This window comes from Sparus aurata, chromosome 13 (genome assembly GCF_900880675.1).
Source record: "Sparus aurata chromosome 13, fSpaAur1.1, whole genome shotgun sequence".
Lineage (NCBI taxonomy): Eukaryota > Metazoa > Chordata > Actinopteri > Spariformes > Sparidae > Sparus > Sparus aurata.
In genome coordinates this window covers 17,331,033-17,339,472 of record NC_044199.1, presented here as the reverse complement: position 1 = coordinate 17,339,472, position 8,440 = coordinate 17,331,033, and positions in this window count along the sequence as shown.

Genomic DNA, 8,440 nt, shown 5'->3' with positions numbered 1-8,440 from the left:
TTACTAATCAGTCGCCATCCAGTTGTTACATGTTCTCTGAAGCCGTCGAGCGCCACATGTTGAGGTGCTATCCATCTGTTTACCCAGGTTGCGCCTGTTTATTTTTTATTCTGATCATGCACAGTACTGGGTTCCACACAAATCAAGTGCACCTTCAGACTTCGTTTCTCCATGGGGGGCTGAGTGATCGAAGAGGAGACGCAGTGCCTCCTCATGAGGGCTCCAAAATTGATGTGCCCTTTTGGTTCTAGCGAGGGTGACCTTAAAAAATCAGAAACACTCAGCGAGCGGCACAGTCGCCGTCTCACTGCTGATCAATCTCAATCCTCCACCCCAGCTCTCCTCCACACTATTCAGACTCTGGAGCAGTCAAATACCAAGTGCTCATGTGCTTAAATTCTTGTTATGTGCGGGCAGGTTGAGAGAATACCACACAGGCATGGAGTCAGATAGTGCGCGCTTTGTTGAATATTGAGTGAATGTCTTGTGCATAACTACATTATGTCAGATAGTGAGACAGCCCTGATGGAAAAAGAAAGCTATTAGAGAGGATGTATGAAGTAGCAGATGGTTCCAGAATTCAAATGTGGCAGGCCCTGACTACAACTGACAAGCTAACGGTATCTGACAGTGTCTCAGACTGGGTAGAATATGAATTTTGGGGGAAAGAGGCTCTCTCAAACCACAGGAAAGGATGCAATCAAACCTTTTAGCGACGGTGGGCTCAGGAATAATTGTCTCACTTTGGCTGGCTTTGCATATACTTATTTGATAATTACTGTTGTCCCTGGAGATTTTCTCATTAGGGCGTTGACCTTGGGGAGGTGCACGCACCATTGACATCTTAACTATAGACCGGAACATGCTTGCATAATGCACATGGAGGGACACTCTGATCGCATTGTCCGCTGAGAGCTAACTGGAGCGGAAAAGGCAGTGGAAGTTCAGGAAGCGTGGCTAAAAAACTGAATGTGATGAAGTGCTGCAAGGGCAAGACGTCTTCAACGACCCCCCCCTCCTCGCCTGCCTCCTCTCCAACCAGAGCGCTGGCACACACTGGGATTTCAAACGCCGGGACACACATACATGCTCCCCATAGCCCATTACCTCAACCTGCCTCTCCACCTCCCCCTGACCCTGTCAGCCCGTCCTCCCCACTCCGACTCATTACTCCCTCACCACCTATCTGCCACAGCTCTCCAGCCCTCCACCTGTTCTCTCCCCCCGTCTCGCTCTTGCTCGCTCCCCGCAGGTCGGCTCACTGTTGATGTCAAGGTAGGCAGCGTGGTGAGTAATTCTCCCAGTGATACCGGGCTCCTGACCTTTCATTGCACTTTAAGGAAAGAGGGATTTCTCTTCCCTCCTCAGCGGCGTCACTCCTCATCGGCCGTGACGGCTCCCGGTGCATTCTGGGGCTCCAGCCTGGCCCTGGCCTGGGAGGAAGCAATGGGTAGAGGTTGGTGGTGGTGGTGGTGGTGGAGGGGCGGGGGTTGCTTGTGCTGTCACGGCGCAGAGTGTCAAGCCTGACCCCCCCAGGTGGCCTAGAGGCTGACAGCAGACAGACCTGCTATTTGTTGCCTGAAACACCTCCGAGGAAGATGTCAGGTGGCATCACAGCCGCACATCACCTGCCCCCGAGGCCTCTCCGTGCACTCTGCCTTCACTTTTATGAACAACCTCCACAGCACTGTACAAGTGACATACATCACATCCTTCACTCCACACAGAACCCTTCCATACATTGATTTGTGAGGTGATAGAAAAATCTTTCCATCCATACTGCACCTGCAGCAAAATCGCCTTAAAGACGAAGCCTGTTTGAAACTCCTTCTCAGTGAGCCAAATGGTGAAACGATCTTCCACACCACTTGACTGTAGTCATAATCCTGTGTTTCGTCTGAGCTCTCCTGGCAGTCAGCGCCGTGGTTCAGAGCAGGGGGGGGGGTCCTGTGTTCGGTGGTTTGCCATGAGAGAAAGGTGTTTGATTTCTTCCCTGCCAGCAGCAAAACCACTCCAGAAAACACAAAGCCAGCAAACACATTTGATAGCACGCCGTCACATGGAATAAAGAGATGAGGAAACTCAAACGGGAACACGAAGGTGTACAGGGAGCATCCTCGGCTGCAGTTTCAGTTCATACCAGGGTGAGAGGGGAGCCGACGGAGCCGAAGTGTAAGTAATGAAAAATGAACCAGGACTTAATTTTAGATCCTGTCTATGTCCTCCCCTCATTCCTCTGGCCTTCAAAGCCTCTTTTCTGCGGCTTTTCCTAATTTACACCGAGCCAGAAGAATGGGTAATTGCTGACCAGAAAACAGGTTTATTTTGCTATCCTATTAAAAACACACATGGCGACAATGTCCTTCCTGTGCCGCCGTGCGATCACAGAGGCAGCACTAATGCTCTCGGCTTCGCACACTTGGATGCACACGTAGGGGTGGGAATCTCAAAATTAGAAGTGGGATCACACCGGTGGTATAACAAGCGACAGTTCTTCTCTTTTATTATGATTTTTTTTTTTTTTAAGCAGGGTGTTGGTTGTTGTACAAGCCTCTTGCTCAGGAGCCCTAATTTCCTCATGGTCCCACAGTGACAAACCCTTTGTCAGCGACGAGGGCTTTGTAGATATTTACGTGCCTTGGGAGAGAATTTTTTTTTTTATTATCATTATTCCAAACAATGGAGCTCACACAGGGACAGAAATGGGTCACAAATGGATTATCTATTTTGTGTTTGTTTGTTTTTTGACACCACTTTCATTGCGTTCTATATTTAGATGTTGTAAGGAAGCGTTTCATTATTGTTTGATAAAGCGGTGACTGAGTTGTGCAGCTGCAGTATGCAGGACTGCTTTAAGTCATGAAATGAAAACAAAATGAAAAGTAAACTCCCTCAATTCATGTCAGCCAGCTTAGGGAAAGATATTGACTGAGGAAAATAGAGCAATATATATACATCTATATCTTGCTGTGTCTGTGGAGATAATTAAGGGAAAAATTCAGTGCTCACTATTCTGTCCGAAAGAGCACTGTGTTACAAAGAGGTAATCTGCTCCTGGAGCAGCTTTCAGACAAAAGGTGCATTTGTATAATGGGGATTGTTACAGTGGCAGCTGGAGCACCCATGGGCCACACATACACAGTCACATAAGAGGTAACATTTTTATGCTGTGGAAGAAGGCATTACGTTTTTCGGTTGTCTGGCCGTCCTACTCTCATAAACACAATATGTCAGGAATGCCTGAAGGAAGATTTTTTCGGATTTGACACAAACATCCACTTGGACTGAAGGATGAACAGGTTAAATAGGTCAAAGGTCAAGGTCACTGTGACCCCATGTACTCCCTATTCTCATGAACACCAAATCTCAGGAACACCTGGAGCGAATTTCATTACAGCTTGCACAAAGGTCCACTTGAACTGATTAGAATTTGGGGGTCAAATGTCATGGTGACTTTGATCTTCTGCTGCATTTCTATAATGGAAGTTTGGGAAATGGGGAATTTACAACACGTAGCCTACATTATGATGTTCTTTTCTCACAGAACTGGAGCACCCATGGGCCATGGATAGGCACTCACACAAGAGGTAACATTTTTATGGCTCTGATATCTCAGGAGCGACTTGAGAAAATCTGGCACTCACCTCTTCAAATTTGGCACAATTGCCACTTAGAATCAAGAGTGAACTGATTTGAATTTTTTGCTGATGAAGGTCGAGGTCACTGTGACCTCGCATCCGTCCCATTCTTGTGAATGCAATATCTCAGGAACACCTGGTGCGAATTTTATTATATCTGTAACAAACATCTGCTTCTGAGTCTGAACTTATTCAGTTTTGGCTGTCAGATATCAAAGGTCAAGGTTACTGTCACCTCACAAAACATGACTTTGCATTCAATTCACACACAGTTTCTACGGTTCTTACACACATGATCCACCATCCACCTGTCTGCTCTTCCTAACAAGCCCAGAGACAATGCAGTTGCAACAGCCAAACTGGTCCATGTGTTTACCAGGGAAACCACAGCTCACCCGCCTCTGTATCAGCTCTGCTGCTAATTGTTTGTTTTACAAAGCATGAAAAAAAACAAGATACAACACATTCACACCAGACAACTATCTGACATACAGTCAGGAAATAGCACACCAGCTAGCTATATCTTGTCTCTTAATGGTGTGATTCAACTGCTGACCTCCTTCGCTCCTTCTGGTTGTCCTTGCAGTACAGAGTAATATTGTCATTTTGGGCCACCACTAATATGAATGAAATACTTGCAAAATGTTGGATGGAAAATCCATAATTACTTTGACATTTCCGTATCATTGTGCTCGACTAAAAATCTATAAATAAGTTAATCAATAAAGAATAAATCGCGGGCATCCATTCATGCATTGATATGTAATTTGGCAATAAAAGAACACAGAAAAAAAGGAATCCTTTCAACATATTAAATTTTCAGACCACACTTGGGCAGCCAGTGATGTGCACACAGCTACCATTGAGCTAGTTTGTGTATGTGTGTGCCTTAAAAACTGGTAAGCTTATAAAGAGATGTGAAGTGGAAATGAACGATGTACGACCAATTACTTAAGTGCACCATGTAATTCCTGCCACTGGGTGTCACTCTATCAAAAACAAAACATAACATAAGACGTTTGCCGAGTGTTGTGTAGAGAGGGCCCCGACACTACTTTGAAACTTTGGGGATTAAAAAGTAGATTAATCTCACTCACTCCTACCAATCAACCTGACTGCAGCAACAATCCACGGAGGTTGGTTGTCATTGTTGGATGCTTATGTTGCCTAATGTGGACTGCTGACTGGAGCAAAATAATGGTGTAGTTGTTTTTAGAATGCAGAAGTCCTATATACAACATCTTTGACTAACAGGGAAACTGATAAAAGAAACCCCCTTTAATTTTAAATTTTACATTAACAAATCCCAAACTCTATTTAGATATAATCTATTTTTACTCCAGTCAGTTTTAGACAGTTTCCCTCTTCAATACCAGGATAATACAACAATACTTTATAACCATGTACAGAGTGTGTACCTTCTGAGTGGGTGACCTTCCATTATGGATTCTTCGTACACTCCCACTAATGCCCACAGCTCATTCATTATAGAAAACAACAACCACTAAATGAGCACCAACATTACAGTGCTTTGTCATCCTACAGTCGTAACTCCTTTTATGGCTCTCACAGACACACATCGTGGGTAATTAGCCTGGCTGTCACCACACCAGTGGGAATGAAAGGGCGCCTCGTGACCTCTGGGTCATGGTGGATCAAAGGTCACTTTAGGGCCAACAGTGGGACCGGTGAGCACACATGAACTGTGCACGTGAGCTCACAGGAGGTCCGCTGTGCCTCATTATATTTTCCAGTGGATCTTTGAGTTTAACCACCTACAGTGACACAGTAGATTATGTAAAAGAGGAGTAAACAGCAGCCGCAGAGAGCCGGAGACGAGGTCTGGCTGCCCTCTCCTCTTTGCTACATTACTGTAAGGTTGAAGGGTGAATGTGGCCCTGGGGACAGGAGCCAGTAGATGGTGATGGGTTTACTGAGAGTGACATTTAAGATAGAAACGACATCAAGTGTGGCACCGCTATGCCCTGTGGCAAGCCACCAAATGGAGACAATGTCAGCGTGATCTGACTTAGCCCCAAAATGCTGTGTATCCCCTGCCCCTCTGATGCCACACACACACACACACACACACACACACACACACACACACACACACACACACACACACACACACACACACACACACAGTATATCTCTTACACATGTCAACTGCACCTCATGTCAAGTGACAGCAAACAAGATCTGCCACCTTCCAGATGTGGATATGCGGTTCTAGCCTTGGGGCAGATTTAGCTGCATGAGATTTATATGAAACAAACAATAAACGTTCTTCTATTTTTTTTGTTTTTCATATTATGTTTTTTTTTCAGCATTGGGAGCATTAAAGCTAAATCCTCATTGCCACATTTTAAATCGTATCTCCCCGACAGAGGTATTGAGCTGTATCTAAGCTAAATGTGCCCGGGATGAGCAGAGGTGTCTTACAGTAGCAGCAGCGTTCAAGAAAATAGATTTCATATCATATGAGAGCAAAACAGGGGGGGAAATGAATTACAGTTGTTGGGGCGAGAAGCTGCTTCACCCGGTAAGCTCTCAGTATCAGCGAGCCTCAAAATCCAATTATCTTATTCATACATGGCACAATGACCTTTGACTTAACATTCAAATGGTCAATTTCGCTAGAACTCACAGAACCACAGGAGGCATGAAAAATTGTTTTCCCTTTTGCTGAAAGCTTATCGTGAACTGAGGCAATATTTTAGAGAGATCTGTTTTGTGTCCTACATAAGTCATCAGAACTACAACTCCCAAGGAGAATGGAGATCAGATAGGGAGGTCCGGCATCAAGGACAGGGAAGCCATTTAAAGGTGACATTTCAGTCAACGCAGCAGATGCTGCCAATCTATCTTTCCTCGGCTCTATCTGCTGCCCTCGTTTTACATCCCTATCTCTTTCTCCCTCCCTCCCTCTCCCTCTCTCCGCCTCTCTAGCTCTCCTTCTCTTTTGGCTTTCTTTGGCTTTCCTCCTCTTTCTCATTTTGCTTCCCTCCTCCCCGCTCCCTCCTTCCACCATCCCCCGCTCTGTGACGTGCTGACGAGGCAGCAGGGAGGAAGCGGTGTAATAAAAGGAAGCGCTAATGAAAGGTTGAGCGGGGTCAACCTACTCACATACCTTTGCCGGACAAGGGGAAGAGAGGTCATTTATTCCAAGGGGACAGTGTTTCACTTTTTGACTGGGGGGGTGGCAAAAGTTCAAAAGGTCGCCATAAAGGACACCAGGTCGAAGCCTCTGGGCTGAGATTCTGCGCGTCCTGGGGTCAGAGGTCAGCGCAAGAATGCCGGGTAAACGGGAGGTCAGGAGAAGGGTCAAAGGTGTAGTCTCCACCCACCTTTTTGGATGAACATGTAAGAGTGAGCGTGAATTGTACTTTCTTATTGCTGAGACTGGAGGTCACACTGTACCTACAGCGGCGGCAGCAGCAGCAGGTTCAGGCTGAAGGTGTAACTGTGATTTAATATTATAATTACACACAGTGGAGAGCATATAATGGGAACTGATGGATCATATTATATTCAGACTGTCAGAATGAGAATTACAGCGTTTAATTAAACTTTTCAAGAATAACTGTTGCTGCATCGGATAAAATTTATGCCACTAATATAAGATCCCCTGACAGCCATTCTTCCGCGGCTCAAGATGGTGAGTTTAGCATACCGAAACATTCTACAAGAGGAGGACATTGAATAATTTAAATAAACACGTGTAGAATATATACCGTTATGGAAGATAAAGCTCAAAGACGTCAGTTTCCATACATTCCTCCCTGACATTGCTGATACAAAGTGCAGACATTAACGGTATAGGGATCTTATGGGGGATGAGATCAGCTCAGAGCCATTTTGAAATCAGTAGGTGTGACACTGCCATCTACAGGAGCAACATAAAACAGTCACTGTTTTCTCAGAAAATGACAGTGAGTGATGAGTTTGGTAAGTCGATGGGGATCGAGGCGAGAAGATGAGTGCAAAATGTGTGAAACAGAGAGATTACCAGCGCTAGTATTATTGGAGCACACATAACAGATTTTGACATCAGTTATGCCTACAGATTGTTCTCTGTCTGTGAAAGGCTCGGATAGTGACTTGCTCCTCACTGAATTTGCATAATTCAATCTGCAGGAGAGTTTCAACTGCGGTAAATAGCTTAAATCTAACATCTGAAGTGAAAAAAAAACCAAACCCTGATGATAGCCAATGGTATACTGTGATGGTAAACAGTACCATATCTGTGTGTCAGTCACATCTGGACAAAAAAAAAAAGGCAACAGAGACTATTTTTGTCATTGCTGATTATTAGGTTGGAACAATCGAGCATTATAGGCCTACTGAGCCTGTGAATATTTAAATATTATGTTCCTGGCCAGTTCCAGTAGAGGGCAGTACACTGGCAGTTACTACCAACAGTGTTCAGACATGAAAATGGCCAAATACTGTATGTGGAGAGTGTTTATGATTCCATGTGTAAGGTAAATCTGTGTGATTGTGTCACTGTTTCAGATGGCCCCAATCATAATACAGCAATTTTGTATTTGTTGGTCCCTTTGGGGCATTGACAACAGAAGCAGTAATTCTTTTCCGTATGACCACACAGTTTGAGTAAATCATGAGCTTAAGATGTCCATTTTCAGTAAACTGCACTTCAAAAATCTGTGTACATTTGTCTCCATTACAGTGAATTTTTCCACCAATTTTTGTGGACAAGGAGTGACGCGTGAACCTTAAAAACTAAAAACATTCTAAACATTAAAACACTTTTTAAAGATTATGATAAGTGGTCGGCA